Consider the following 16,546-nt stretch of genomic DNA (forward strand, 5'->3'; position numbering starts at 1 on the left):
AGGAAGGTGGGATCGACTGACTGCGAATGTGTATACTCACGATGACTGACACGATCTGTCATTTGACACATGCATGCTAGACCTGTTCATGATAATAGGCCTGTCCAATGCCACACATATCCCCTCCTCTCCAAAAAAAAATGCTATCACCCTTTTCTTCTATATGAAAAAAAATAACATCTACGACATATTATGTATCATTCGCTTACTCTCTCATCATGATACAAAAGCATCTTGCAGCAAACAATCATTCCAGGCACACTATTGTATTGCGAGCATCTCATTTCATAATCGAAGAACACACTTAAATGGTGGCACACATGCATATGGGAAACCACTCTCAAGGAACTCCCATGCAGTGGGCGTCTCGACTCGCAATTGTACTCACAACTCGTGAAGAAACTTTTCACTTGTACTTCAAATCACTACCACTACTTCTACTTTTTTCGAATACACGTCTAATCCATTGTGCATTCACAGTTGTGAAACAACCAGCAAAAAACCGTAACTAAAAAAAGCCCGATAAACAGCTCCAAATCATGGCCTAATCTCAGTTAAATAAAATCTCTTGTGTACCTGTTATCTTTCGGATCTACAACACCAAACTACTTGTAGGCCATCGACCATCGCTGAGCAAGAGATTCTTAGAATAACTGTGACCACTCCGATCTACAACACCTTTCTTCTTGCGGGCGTCCCACCAACGCAGTGAAAGAAACACTTGAATGCGGGCGTCCCACCACGCAAAATTGTGATCATTCCGATGCATAATAACACCGTTCTTCTTGGGGGCGTCCCACCAACGCAGAGGAAGAAACGCGAACGCAGAGGAAGAAGCACTTGAATGCGGGCGTCCCACCACACAAAATTGTGATCATTCCGATTAACAATATTACGATTTATCTTGCGGGCGTCCCACCAACTCAGAGAAAGAATCTATTGAGTGCGGGATCCCACCACGCAAAATTGTGATCATTCTGATCCACAATAACACCGTTCTTCTTGTTGGCGTCCCACCAACGTAGAGGAAGAAACACTTGAATCCGGGCGTCCCACCACGCAGAATTGTGATCATTCCGATTCATAATAACACTATTCTTCTTGCGGGCGTCCCACCAACGCAGAGGAAGAAACACTTGAATGCGGGCGTCCCACCACGCAAAATTGTGATCATTCCGATGCACAATAACACCGTTCTTCTTGCGGGCGTCCCATCAACGCAGAGGAAGAAACACTTGAATGCGGGCGTCGTCAAATTTTGAGCAGTTCCACTTTTTACGAAAATTGAGTACCTTTTCCGTGGGAAAAACAGAGACGGCAATACAATTTCACTCAGTCTCTGAGTGATTTGAAACAAAAGATATTTTAGTTACTAGATAAAGATTGTCGCTGTCGTCGCTGTCCGGAACATCTTTTGCTGGCGAGGATAGGGGAGCTAAATGTCAAAGAAGAAAAATCCATACGATTTGACAGGTATGTACCATGTTTCGGACAGCAGAACAAAGGGAACCGAAGCGACAATCTTTATCTAGTAACTAAAATATCTTTTTTTGAAACGGGTGTGTAGAATTCTTCTATTTCTGAGTGTATACACTTTTCCATGTGAATCTGAACATGTGGCAACACTTCTCATCGAGTTTGTCAGACGTGACGTCACTGACGACTGACGTACAATTTTGGCGTCGCTCTCTCACCGCTCTCTTGCCGGTCTACCGATTTCGATGGTGTGTGTGTGCCGATCGCGACCATCGCGACTCCATCCACTAGATAGATATAGTGGTGCCAGATGGATTCGCAATACAGCAGAACGGCGACGGAAACGGCAAAATTGACAGTTAGCCCATATAATATTATTTTCTGTATAATTTTCCATTTCCGTTGTCTTTCACAAATTCTGCTGAATTGGGTTTGGGCTTCTACGCTATGCACATTGAATTGAAACTCTTGGGTCTATAGATTGACAAACTAATCGTCTATCAACCCTATATATGCCTAAAAGGAAGTTGATAATCAGTGATATACATATAAGACAACATAACGATTATTGTAGCACAACAAAAACATAGACCCAGGTTTTAGGTTTAATCAATTTTATGGAACAACATAGGTCATGCATAGGGTATGAATAAGAAGCATTTTACTGTTTTATGTTTTATCTAACCTATCGTGTTCAGATTCACAAGATTTTTTTATAATGAGCTTCTTGGATTAAATAATTTAAAGTGGCAACACTTTTCGGTGCGTGGCTTCACTTGTGTCGAAAAGCTTGAATCGAACCAGCAGAAGGCAGAGAAGCCACGTTGGTTGATTCGGTTCGCATTCCGCCGTGCTCCTCAGTACAGTTATGGCTTTCGACAGAAGTGGTTTGTAGTGTGACGCATAGTTCGTAGTACGTTCGGTTGGATCCGTTTCGTTTTCTTTTTGCAGACGGTTTTTGGGTTCGATTTCGTTGCCGTCCGTCAGTTTTGTGTTCGCTTTACCTCGAGAGTTCGAGCGTCGATCGGCATCGTCGTCATCGGGTATCGCGCGTCCACCGCCGAGGAGAGTGTGAGCACAGAGCAGGTATCGCGCGCGCGTGTGTGGTGAAGGCGGTAGCAAGAAAGGGGCGATTGCTTTGATGGAATCGTCTTTCTGAACACAGCGAAGGATTCTGCGAGTGTTTTGATTTGGAAATAGTGTCGAGGATTGCGAGTGCTGAAAGTTGCTGGCGGAGGAGAAGAACGAAGACAAGGATAGTAACCTGGATTAAGTGCAACCTCTATAAAGGAATTATACTGTGAGAAAGGCAGTGTGGAAGAATTTATAGAATTTTCGCAATCTTAGTGGTATGCAGAGTGAAACCAAGTCTTACGAAAAGGTAGTGATAGCCGTAGCAAGGCTGATATTGCCAAAAAATGATTAATGATACGTAAATAGGTGATAAGTGCAAAATAAGGCGTCATTGATGTACGACGGCAGTGGTTGATTGTTGCGTCAAGTCAAATAGGAATAGCCAACACAGAATAAAAAAGTTGCTGTGCGATTGCTGCGATTATTGTGACACCTTCAGTCCGCAGGGCTGGTATTGTGCTTGTGGGCAAGAAAAGTGTTGAAAGGTGTTCGAGTAAAAAGAGAAATTTGATCAATGGTTCTTTCAAGTGTTTTATGTACACACAAATCAACAACATTGTTCTTCAAATATTTGTCAATCATTTTTTGTGCGCTCGTTTCGAACACCGGAGCACTAGTGGAATACTAGTTTTTTTGTCGTATGTATATGCAAGGCGTTCAAAATATTGATGAATCAGATAAGCAAGTACTAAATATTATATCTCGATACGTCTTTTTCTAATTCTTGCCTTTTGACGTAGAATACGTCCTTCGGGAAAACATAGGGGGGTCATTCTGCAAAACCAAATTTGAGACCGTCACGAAAAGTGGTAAGGAAGTAACAATTGAATAAAGGTGGTAAACTATTGAAAAATTGTAGTTTGTCAGGCACTATTATATTAATAATTTCTTCGTATGGTCTATGCCCATCCTTTACTGATTATGGGCCATCAGCGGTCTGATCTCGATAACTTTCTTCTATGTTGCCATTACATTCCCCACTGGATGTCCCAGCTTTTCCATGTTATCAACTACGAAGCATAGTTACAATTTTTGCATTCTTATATCATAAGGGCAATTTTTCAAAGAATTTCTCATAGTAATCCTGAAGATTTTTTCTTATGATTTTCTGTAGAATTTTCCACAAAAATTCTCAAAAAAAAAATCCGGACAAATTTCTGAGTTGTTTTCCGTGGAAATTCCGAAAAGCTTTCTGTGAAAATTCTGAAGAGTTTTGCAAAGAAATTCTCAGAATTTTTCAGGAATTGCTCTCTCCGAAGAAAATGCTGAAGATTTTCTGGGTTAATTCCGAAGATTTTTTCGAGGAAATTCCAAAACATTTCCGTTGACACTCTGTAGACACTCTGTAGTTTTTTTTTCGAGAAAAATTCGTAGAAAATCATAAGAATTTTCAGTTTAAATTTAGAAGAATTTTCTGAGGAAGAATGTCTGCAGAGAATTTTTTAAATAAATTCTAAAGAATTTATCGGGGGAAATTCCAACAGTTTTCTAATCAATATCAATATCGAGATGTGGAGAGGCGACTGTAGTTACCTACTTAAAGTTAAAGCGTGGTGCTACATTGATTTTGCTTCCACAACACATAAATAAATTGAAAATTGGCAAACTCTCGGAACCATTTAGACGAGTTTTTGGTAAGGAGGAAATGATTTTAATTTATTTCGGAATTTGAAGAAATTTTGTTTCAAATAATTAAAAGCTTTTTGTCTGAAGAAATTTTAGGAACTCAACAATACTTGACAAAATAACGAAATCGCCAGTGCAAAATTCCGTTAAGTTCTGTGAAATTTCGTTTCTAATGACCTGAAGCGTTTCAAGTTTCAATTTTTTTTGGCGTAGATTTTTTGCCTTATCAATGCGCCCGTTAACTTGTAAAATACGAAAAAAAAGAATGTCTGTTAAGATCCAATCAAAAATTGATTCGTAGGGAATTTTGTAAAAGGAGGACATTCTTGGCTGAAAGTAGGACGGCAGATGTGGGCCAATTAGAACGAAGGTGTAAATTATCGCGCTATTAGATGGAAAATTGTTTTTCTCGCAGTTGCCAGCTATGAACTTGTATTGTAGTCGCTGATTTGGCAGATTAATGTTTGTCCGCTGAATTAATATACACAAATACACAAATAAAATCTTAGCCTAGAACTAAACGAAAGTGTTTCTAGGTGGGCTACAAGCTACTTATAAGTCCAATGAGTGAAAGTTGTATGTCCATAACCATGACTATTTTTCTGACTGAGGCCAGTTTTGTTAAAATTATACTCAAATACGTAAATTTGCTTTCAGCTAAATTGAGCCACAAACCGCCAAGATCTCGATCCCCAAAGTTGGTCTTTTTCGTGAAACGGTTGTTTAATTATTATCATCAAATTAAACTATAAAGTGATAGTTCGAAAATAAAAAAGCCTGGCCATGTAATTTGTTGTGCTTTCCAATAAGACATATAAAACATCCTATTATGGAAAAATTAAATTATTGTAAATGATGTTAGATGTCTTTCGGCATACAAACTTCAGGTGGTTAACTCATGCTGGCTATTTTTTCATATACGTTAGCGCCTGGATACGGCAGCGTCGGGTAGGAAACCAACCACTGCAAGTGATTCATTGTTTCTTGTCTTTTACGACAAGAAATAACGTGTATGGTATTTCGCATTACCAAGGCATGAACTGCTTTATATTACAGTCGCCTCTCCACATCTCGAGATCGAGGAATGGAAGGTAAATTAAAATGGGTACTAGATCCATCAAATGTCGATTCCTGTTGGCAATGTGTTTGTTATTGTCCAAAGATGGTCTAGTAGTCTAAAAATTTGAACATACCGACATAGGGAGAGTGAATCTTGAACAAAATATGATCAGAACACATCGAGATAGAGAGATCTCGAGATAGGGAGTATAACGATCATTAAAAACCCAGATTAATTCACCTAGCGGTGATGGCGCCTTTCTCGCGCAAAAAGGTAATAAATATAGCCTTTACGCTTACACCTCGATGATGTACAAGAAAGGCAAAACAGTTACACCGTCTAATGTTATGATAGAATATTCACACTAGTAGACGACAGAGGGCGCTGCCAAAAGTTTCTCGAATTTCCTATGTTCGAATTTTGACTTTCCGACAATTTCATAGTACTATGAAACTGAACGAAGAGCATACTTACGCCTAAATGCGTGCAACACGAGCATCGGATAAACTATAAAAATATTCATAGATGCAAGGCATTTTTCATAACACATTATTGTTCTATGTGCCTATGTCTCATCACTATTTTAATATTATCTATTTATTGCAATTTGCAATTATTATGAAATTCAATAGTGATCAACAGCGTTTTAGTCTCTATCGGATGCAACTTGTTGCAAGAAAATCGGTTAAGAGTTTCTATGTGAAAATTTGGCTAATGTTTTTTATGGCATTTTGTGCACACACACACGCACACACATACACACACACACACACGGACAGACAGACATTTGTTCAGCTCATCGAGCTGAGTCGAATGGTATATAACACTATGGGTCTCCGGGACTTCTATCAAAAGTTCGAATTTGGAGTGAAATGATAGCCTTTCGGTACAACTTAGTTGTACGAGAAAGGCAAAAACATATCTAAAAAATCCGATTTTGTTACATTTCCTTTACTTTATACTCACCAATTTGCCAGGGGAGCGATAAAAACGGAATATTACTGTATTTTAATACTACCACAAACAAACAGACATAACACTCGTCAAATGTCCATCGTTCACTGATTTACTGGTAAATTCAAATAATCATTAGTTAGCCAATCGAACACTCGTGGCGCGCGCATAGTTTTTGCTCGAGTTTGACGTTTGCTCACTACCGCCATCTGGGTCGTGATTTGCCCAACTAACTGAAATCAACAGATGTCGTTAGTGTTTGAACGACGATGAATTTGATGAGTAAATGTTCAATGTGTTATGTCTGTTTGTCTGTGATACTACCGTATAAATAAGCCATACTACAACGATAGGGCGTTTCCCCCTATCATAAATGATTAAATATTTGTCAAAAGTAATATCGCTTTCTGTGCACGGTTATTCGGTGAATATTCTTAAAGCTAAAAATGAGTTCGATCATTACCAGCCCTGTAACTCTCCGTTGTTTCTATGTCTTCTTACATACGTACAAATCACGTACTCAGTTTAATTGGGGAGTTACTGTAATTATTATTTCCTTAAGGCATATTTTTCAGTTCAAAATTCTAAAATACGTGGTAAAAGTTTTATGATTGCTCGCCAAATCATCCAAAAGGGAGCAACTTGACAAGTATTTTATGTAGGATTTTTTACATGGTTGTCTGAAAAACGGCTATCTTCAGTGTATTTATCATACCGTACTCAAAGCCCAATGATCAGGATCCCGACACTGATTTTACGCCCCTATGATACTAAGTACGAGAAACAATCGAAAAAAAAACGCGAGCCACGAGGGTCGACATTGGTGACGGCGACGACCCTGGGATCGCATCGTCGTCGTAGTAACCAGCGCTGATTGGTGTGTGTTTTTTCCACAGTTTGCTGTTGCTGCATGCTGACGTAGGTGAGACGAAGCCACCGCGTGTGCTGTGGTGGCATGGCCCGATGATGATGGTGACGAGAGGCGCTTCCACGCTACTCTTCTCTAGCGCGCGTGTGTGCCGATGCCGTCGTGATTTCAATCTGTTATTGCGTAGCTTAATTGAATGACACGCAGTTTGGGAAGGGGTCGGGGAAGGGAAAGACACCGCGACGGCTACCGAAGTTGCGAAATTGCGTATGGATTCGGCGAGCGAGAATTTTTGTTTTATTTTTCGGCATGGGGCTCTGCATCCAATGTGAACGGAGATTGCCTTGAAAACTATTTTCGGTGCACTTGGCCCATTCATATCGGGTCGGGTTTCTTTGGGTAGGTATCTCTCTCGCTAAGTTGACGGAGACCTCGTTTCTGTATAGCTGTGCTGCGTGTTTTTTATGCGTGGCACGCTGAGGAGAGGAGGGATGCAGCTTCGTTCAACGTTGATCGTCACCGTTAAGGAAAAGAAGAGAAAGGTTTCAAACAGCATTGTTGGTCGATGGAAAGGGAAGAGACAGAGTCTCTCGTCGCATGGAAGATAGTGCAAAAAACCTAAACAAAAGGAAGGCTGAAACCTCGCGATGAAAGTACCGTAATCATATATCGGTACTTCATGGGTGTTGGTTTTAGTAACCTTAGTGCTTAACTTGATTGTATTGGACAAAATGATAAGAGATCTGTTATAAGTAATAGTCTTTTTAACTTGTATTTATATGAGAAGATCATGGTATACAAAATATGATTACGGTTCGGACTCTAATATTTAAAAAAAAAAATCGGAAATAAAAATTATTTATCCGAATAATGGAGATTGGTTAATTTCTATTTTCGTTCTTTTGGTTATTATTACAACCTAATATGTAGAGGAAACATTTTCTTTCTAAAATGTTTGTGCTTAAAACATTATAATATTAATAATTTGTTGCATGATCTGTCTTTGTACAAACCAGTTTGTTACACTCAGACAGGATAGAATTCTATATTAGTCACACCAGTTGATTTAATTGTTTGCCTCACGTGAAATTGACATATTTTAAAAATTCGAGGCGCCTTTTATGATGAATTCTTGATTAGAATGGAGCTTTAGTTACAAGTGCAGCACCCAGGGAGTCCATCGTCATGGAAAGTATCTAGAACGGAACTCTCCGATGGCGATGACTGATAAGCCAAATGGAAAACTTGTTTCCGAGCTGCGCAGTATTTCCTCTCTTGCTATTATCTTATCGCTCCAGTCAGTGCTCTCAACCAAATACATATGCACCAGGTAAAATGTCCCGGTATCTATGTATAGGAATTTATGTGCAATTTAGAAATCGCTATCTGCACGTGGAACCCATTATCTCCCAGACCGTTTATTGCAGAATATTTACGATTGCAGGTTAGAGCTCACAGCCACAGGTTGACTCGTGTCGTTTCTTGAGTCCTGTTAACGTGTTGTCACTCAACACTCAACAGTGTTGCATCTTTCCAATCACAAACACATCTGTCGATGGAAAGGGTTTTGTTTTGACTAATAAGTGGAAATAATGAAGGGGAAATGCAATAGAAATTCCGGACCCATATTCAGAAACCAAACAATTTTCAAATTTGCAATCTCCATATCCACTATCGGTAATTAAATCTTCTGTTTGAACCCATTCATTTAAAAATGTCGTTTATCGATTCAACACATTTTCAGAAACAATGTGTAGGTACATCGCTTTATAGCGCCTCGATATTTTGTTGTTTCATTCCGCGAACCTAATTGCGCATTTCATTTTCATAAAACCGCACACAAAGAGGATCCTCTTGCAAACAATTTCGCAGAGCGTCATCATAATATGATAGGAACAAATTTACGACGCGCACCAGTAGCAAACACAAATTTCCTTACGTAAATGAGTCACCTCCTCCCAAACGTGATGACGCTCTATGACGGATTCGCTGAACTGCAACATTTCACATAGTTGCACATGAATGGGAAACACTTGCGTGGCAGCGTAATCGATTGGGAAATTTAACCTCTCGGTATGAAGTTTTTCCGACATTACCAGAGGCACCATACTTGTCTACATCAGAGGGGTACACTCCTAAGAACAAGAGGTGAATGATTTCAATACAACACTAGTGTACGGCGCAAAGAGAGAAGATGTCGCACCTTTCCTTTCCATTGATGCCAAGAAGATATCGAGATTTTATGACGATACATACGTATTTGGTGTTTGGTTCGATTCTAATGGGGTATGGGCGAAGGAATTTTATGAGTTTCTGCTTTCGATTTGCACCTGGTTCCGCGAGGTAGCGTTTCGTGTTCCTTGGGATGGATGGTGTCGTTAATAGGGTGATGCCAGGTAGGTAATGGAGACAGAGGACTCTCGTCTTTATGAGTGATGCGATGCACGGTGTAAGCAATAAAAATAGGGGACATTTTTATAAGGTTGAAAAGCGGCCTCGTTACGGAGGGTTAAGACACAGGGCAAGCTATCTTTAAAAAATGTTAATTGTGTGCCGTAATAAAACTGGTTAAAGGTGGATGGTTGATCGATCGATAGGATGTAATGTTTGATTGTTTGGTTGTTTATTTGTAGGTGATGGCAGGATAATTGTCAGCGATGTTTAACGTATAATGAGGCAAATAAACTTAACAGGATCATTTACTGCGGTGTTGTGCCTTTCTCGTGAAAAAAAAAAAACACTTAAAAATATGAGTGAATGTTTTTTTTGCGTGTTTTGAGTATAAAAAATAGTATTCTTGATCCCATAGTCCAATCTGGCAAATTTTCAATAGCAAACATTCGCCTCAATTTGTCGAGTTGAGTCGATTGCTATACAGTAATATCCCGATTTTATCACCCCCCTGGTGAATTTTGGGGTGATAAAACAGGGTATGTGACAAAATTGGAAATACAAAATATTTTCAATTTTTTTATTCATTCCACAAATATGAATCATTTTATGCCTTGGAAAGGCCAAATGCGTGAACGGTACCCGTTATTTCTTGGCGAAATTGCTATCAGAATGTTTCCCAGGTACTCAGAAGTCGTTCGTAATAAACTACAGGCGGTGAAAGTTATTTCATGAAAATCAATGTTGTTTGTGGTATTATTAAATTTTACGTAAATAAAAAGAATGACAATTTTTTTTGGAGTGACAAAATCGGGTCGAAAACGTGACAAAATCGGGACGAGATAAAATCGGGTCGAAAACGTGATAAAATCGGGGGTAGATAAAATCGGGGAGTGACAAAATCGGGTCAACACTGTATAACGACGGTGACCTGAGCATTCTATCAAAAATTTGATTTTGGAGTGATCATAAGATTTCTAAGATTCTCTAGAAGTTCAGGTTTTTAGATTTTAAGGTTTTTATAATATAGGAAATCAATGCTTCAAAAATTTTAAAAATAAGGATTTTATTGCGCAGATTCCGCCTTATTAGACCCCTGCGCGAAAATTATTTGCGTGAATATTTTTCCCGTGTCACACACACACAAATGAATTGACACTGTTCATTGTTTATTTAAGTAAACAAAAACATGTGTGTTCGATAAATAACAACAACAAAAAACAATTACGAGGATAGTTTGAATGTATCGCTGTGCACGCTAAAAATTAGAAGTAAAACGAAGTTGCGCCAGAGTCTAAAAATTGATGCAACGTACAATAAAATGAAAAACTTCAAAAATTTTAATTTTTTCAAGGTTTAAAATTAAAAAAAAAATAGAAAGGATTGAAATTAAAAAAATTGAAAACATAAGGATTCTAAAATTTAAATCCCTGAAAACTATCTCTTTTTTAATTCAATTTCTAAAATTTTAATAATAAAATAAAATTAAAAAATTAAAATCTCTCAATGTATGTAAATTTTTTCAAGCTAAAACTTAATTCAAAATCCTTCGAATATCAAAATTTAACAATCATCATTCAACAAATTTTAAAAATGTTAAAACAAATAAAATGTTGAAATGCTGAGGATTCAAAAATATGGTTTTCAAATTTAAATTAAAGATTTCAAGGTGATTATTTATTAATATTAAATTAATATTATTAATATTAAACGAATTTTTCATTCGTTAATCCCTTAATTTTATAATTTTAAAATTTAAAGATCTAAAATAGAAAAAAAACATGGATTGATGATTTGAGTATTTATATAAATTTATAAACTAAAAAAATGGAAATTTCCAATTTTTAAGAAATTTGAATTTAAAAAAAATCAGATTTATAGATTTTTGAATTTTTTTGTTCAGAGTTTTAGAATTTTTGAATTTCAAAGTCCCAAATTTTTAAAATTTCAAGTCTGCAAATTCTTATTTTTTTATTTCGGTTTTTATATTCTTGGGTTTTTAGAAACTTTAACACCTAAATTTTAAAATTTAAATTACTTACAATTTTATATTTATATTTTATTTTAATATTTTATATACAATTGGATTTTGAAGGCTTTTAAATTTTAAGACTTATTTGATCTTGAAACTTTTTGTTATAAATATTTTGAGATTTTGATATTCTGTATTATCAAAAAACTTTCAAATTAACTATTTTAATATCTACAGAATTTCAGTTTTTTAGATAAAATTTCATTTTCTAGATTAAAAAAAAAGCTTGAGAAATTTGTAAAATTAAAGATTCAAAATTTAACAGCTTTATTAGAATATTTCAAAAATAACAAATTTAAAAATTTTAAGGTTTTAAAACTTACAAAATTTAAGATTTTTTAAAATTAAGAAATTAAAATATAGGGATTTCAAAAGTATACCATGTTGAAATTAAGCAATTTTAAAATAAGTCAATTTAATAATTTAAAAAATAATTCTGATTAAAAAAAATTAATAGAAATTGCAATCTTTGAATTTATGTATGTACATTGTTTCGAACATAATAATTTGAGAATTTAAAATTTCACATATTTTAAAATTTAACAATTTTGAAATTTAAAAAGTTAGAGGTTCATAAGTTGAAATGTTTTTAAAATGTAGAGATTTAAAAATATAAAAATCCATAGAAATCAAAATAAATAAATGTTGAATAGTTTAAATAAAACCCAGATTAATCCACCTAGCGGCGATGATGCCTTTCTCGTGCATCGTAAAATGTACTGAAAAAATCATATGGGAAAGGTCAAAAAAGCACTTTAGGGGGATAGATCGCATATTTTCTATCATTTTGCATGTTTTTGCATTAATTACTATGCATTCCCACCATTCCTGAAAAAAAAATTTTTTTCGATTTTGAAATTTTTTTTCCAAGGGGGGACCCTTGGGAAAAAACAATGATTTTTCAATAATTCCGAAATGCAATGTCCGATCAGGCCAATTTTCAATAGCAAACAATGGGACCGCATTCCCCGTCGAATGCAACTTGTTGCGAGTAAATCGGGTAATGCTAAGTTCCAAAAAGTGTGTCTACAAAATGTGTACACATACACACATACACACACACACACACACATACATACATACACACAAACAGACATCACCTCAATTCGTCGAGCTGAGTCGATTGGTATATAACACTATGGGTCTCCGAGCCTTCTATCAAAAGTTTGGTTTCGGAGTGAAATTATAGCCTTTACGTATACTTAGTATACGAGAAAGGCAAAACATTAAAAATTAAAAGTTTTTTTCCTTGTTTAACATTTGACAATTTTCAAATTAAAAAGAATAGATACAAAAATTTAACAATCTGACAAATCTAAAATTTCGAAAACTCAAAAATGAAATATCCTTAAAAAAAAATTTAAAGACAAAACAAATTGAAGATTTAAAGATATGAAATTTCAAAGGTTTAAAATATAGTAAAATAAAGTTTAATATATAAATTAAAAACTTGAAATTCAATAAATGAAATTATTATTGAAAATATTTCAATAATAACAAATTTAAAAACTTAAAGATTTTAAAATTCAAAATGCACATGCAATTTTAATGATTAAACAAATTTTAAAATAAAAAGCTTAAACAATTAGAAATTAAAAGTTTAAAAAAATAATAATTAATGATTTAAATTATTTGAAAAAAAAAACTAATTGTTCATCAATTCAACAATTTAAAAACTAAAAATATATTGATTTAAAAACAAAACAAGTTAGGGAAATCATAAATTTAAAAACTAAAAATTTAAATGAATTGAGATTGAAAAGTTTAAAGATTTGAAAATAAAAAATCGCAAGAATTTAATAATTTAACAATTTCAAAATTGAAAAATATTAAATTTAAAATGTTTCATATTTGAAATTTATTTTGAAATTTAAAACTTTAGATTTAATGTTCTAGACATTAAACGAAAAATAATAATGCTGAAAAATAAACATTTGATTAGAAGCTTTCTAGACCAACATGTAAAAAAAATGATGAACTAAAAAAAACTCAAAAATTACAAAGAAAAAAACATTTGGATTATTTTTAATTTAAGGAACTTTAGAAAAATATATGCAGACCTCATTTGATTTTGACAAAACGAATCAAAACAAATAAAAAAAAACTGGTTAGAGTTCTAAACCGACAAGCAAAAAAATCGTAAAAAATGCCGTAATTTTTTTCAAGGAAAACGCATAAACTTTAATATTCTTGTAAAAAAATTGAAATAAAAAATCGCTTTTTTTTAGTGTAAACGAGTCACAGTGTATCTAGTGCCACAATAAGTGAATAAATGTCAAATGGGGTATGTATTTCAAATTTACAGAAACATATTAAAATTTAAAATATAAATCAACAAAATAAAAAAACATAGATTTCGAAATTGTTTGTAATTCAGTCATTGGATCTTCTACCAAAATCTAAATATTTAGAATTTTAAATTGAATAATTCTCGCTTAACTTTACCAAGGACGTTACATTTTTTCATGAATTAATTTGAATATTGCAATCAACAGACCAATATTAAAGCTTTTGATTGCAGTACTCGAATTAATTCATGAAAAAATGTTACTTAGCTTCTTCTGAAAAGTTAAGCGAGAATTCATAATGTAAACATTTGAATATTGAGAGATATAAAAAATTAGTAATGCAATAAATTAATAATTTAAACTTTAAAAAAATTAGCAATTCAAAAAGTTATAGATATATAAAATAAAAAGATTTAAAGGGGAGGGGGGTGTTCGAGAGGCTTGACGATCCATCATCTTTTTGAGAGTATTTAAAGGCGCGACGAAGGGGGAAGGGCAATCGAAAATTACAAATTTAAAAATTAAATGAAAGGTAAATTTGAGAATTTGAAGATTTTAAAAAATTTGTATAAGAAAACAATTTTTTTTGTTAATATTTATTTTTTATTATCCCCCATTGACCTTTCGGAAACCAGTAGGATAAAATGTTAATTTAATATTTGTAACGGCCTATTTTAAAAATAAAATATTTTTAAATTAAAAACTCATAAATTGGAAAAATTTAAAGATTTAAAACAAGAAATTTTTTTTAATTTACTTATTTATTGAAAAGATTCAGAAGTTTTAATAATAATAAATAAATAAAAGTTTAAGAACCCGTTTTTTTTTATTTAATTAGTTCTAACTATAAACATTATTATTATTATTATTATTGTTATTTAGATTTTCAGCCTTTGGTCGGTTCATTTTGGTTTAAAATCCTTTTTTACTTTTTAATTTTTTTTACTTTTTAATTTATTTTAAATCTTTAAAAAATTATGTTACATAAATTAAAAAGTAAAAATAATAATAATATCTAAAAGTTTGAAGATTTTAAATTTAAAGACATAAAAATTTGAAAATTAAAAAAATTCTAACTTTGAAAAATGTGAAAAAAAATTAAAGTTGATTGATTTAAGAATTAAAAATTATTTTTTTTGTCATTAAAAATGTAAAAGAATAAAAATTTTAGCGCATATGGGAGGTGGGGGTAAAATGGACAGGGTGGGTGAAACGGACAGGGGTTCCGTTTTAGCTGAATCCTTACAAATTTGGCACTCAATCAAGTGTTGCTTTTTCCAAATTATGAGTGTAACATGTTTTACTAAATTCAAATAATGGACTATTCGATTAATTCAAGATTTAATGTAAACTATTACAGAAACGCCATAGTGATGTAATTTTTGATGTGCAGTATTTAAGCTTATAAAACAGAAATCGGCAGAACTAATCCGCTTAATCCTCGAAGATCTCATACTTAGTCTATTCAAAGATTGTGTACGGGTTGAAATGGTGATTTATCTCAAAATCTTTTTTTTTACATTTTTTTTTAAATTGGATCATGGTGGGGTAAAACGAACACGTTCTGATGTGGGTAATATGGACCATACATACATTGTTTACCTCCAAAAACACCAACCATTCATTAGGAAATTCGAATTTCCGAGTTTTGTTCAGACAAATGGCATTTTTAAGTGATTTTTATTGATGTAAGTTATCAATATATTTATTATTATCCAAAATTTTTATTTCCAGAGACGCATTTTAGAGATGCTTTGCCTATGCATACAATTCATCAACTAAATTCATTAATTTAAGCTTAATTTCTCAATATGTCCGTTTTACCCACACACTATGTCCATTTCACCCGCATACTTTTAACGAAATTTTTTCATCCTGATTTTTATTGTGAAAAAAAAATCACAAAATCCGATTGTTTTCCACTAAATTGACTTCAAGTTATTGTAGTGCTTCTATTCAAGATTCACGTAAGTGGTTTAGGTCCTCAATATTACGACATTTTCCATGTGAAAATGACGCAATTCCTTAGTCCATATTACCTCCAGCACCCCTAAATTTTAATTTTGAAAATTTCTTTTAGAACAGTTCAATTTTTCCGCAGATCACCATTTGTGATAGACGCATGTGCTGTGGAGTGTCGGTTCGATGGTTTAATATTGTGTAAATGTCCTGTCCCTTGTCTCATACTAGATGTTAAGTGTTCAGTCTGTGACGAAGACGGTGACGCTATTTTTTTGACATATTTGTATCGGCCTTAATATTAAATAATTGACATTTTTATCTTTTTGTACATTAAGCACATTAAGTCTAATATTTGGAACGTGAGAACCCTAACTCACGTTCCAAATATTAGACTTCGAGCAACGTACTATTAGACAAAGCAGATAAAAACATTTGCATAAGAATTTGTTTTAGGCAAATTTTCGGAACTTCAAAACCATTTGTGGGATTGTTTTTGGACATGTGTGATGTGAAAACTTTCGTCAATTAGAGGCACCGCTACCATGATCAATTGTTAAATTTTACATAGGGGTTAATAATAATTTTGCCATATTTTGGGTTGGGTTAATAAAACATGTTTGAAATGTCTGTGTTTGAAGTTCCTGAAATGTCATTTTCACAGACAGACATCACCTCAATTCGATGATCTCTGTCGATTGGTATATGACAGCTGGCTTTCCGGATTGTCAAAATTTTTGTAGTGACGTTCGTTCACC

At 34.0% G+C, this 16,546-nt stretch overlaps 1 protein-coding gene across 1 annotated transcript in view; it reads left to right on the plus strand.

Annotated features, from left to right (window-relative positions):
- Positions 1-2,274: 2,274 nt before the first annotated feature.
- LOC134212034 (tribbles homolog 2-like) overlaps positions 2,275-16,546 on the plus strand; it is a 151,180-nt gene continuing 136,908 nt past the window's right edge. Inside the window, exon 1 of the mRNA XM_062689531.1 lies at positions 2,275-2,857. The gene's annotated coding sequence lies outside the window, so the exon portion shown is untranslated. The remainder of the gene's footprint in view (positions 2,858-16,546) is intronic.

Source organism: Armigeres subalbatus, chromosome 2 (assembly GCF_024139115.2).
Source record: "Armigeres subalbatus isolate Guangzhou_Male chromosome 2, GZ_Asu_2, whole genome shotgun sequence".
NCBI lineage: Eukaryota > Metazoa > Arthropoda > Insecta > Diptera > Culicidae > Armigeres > Armigeres subalbatus.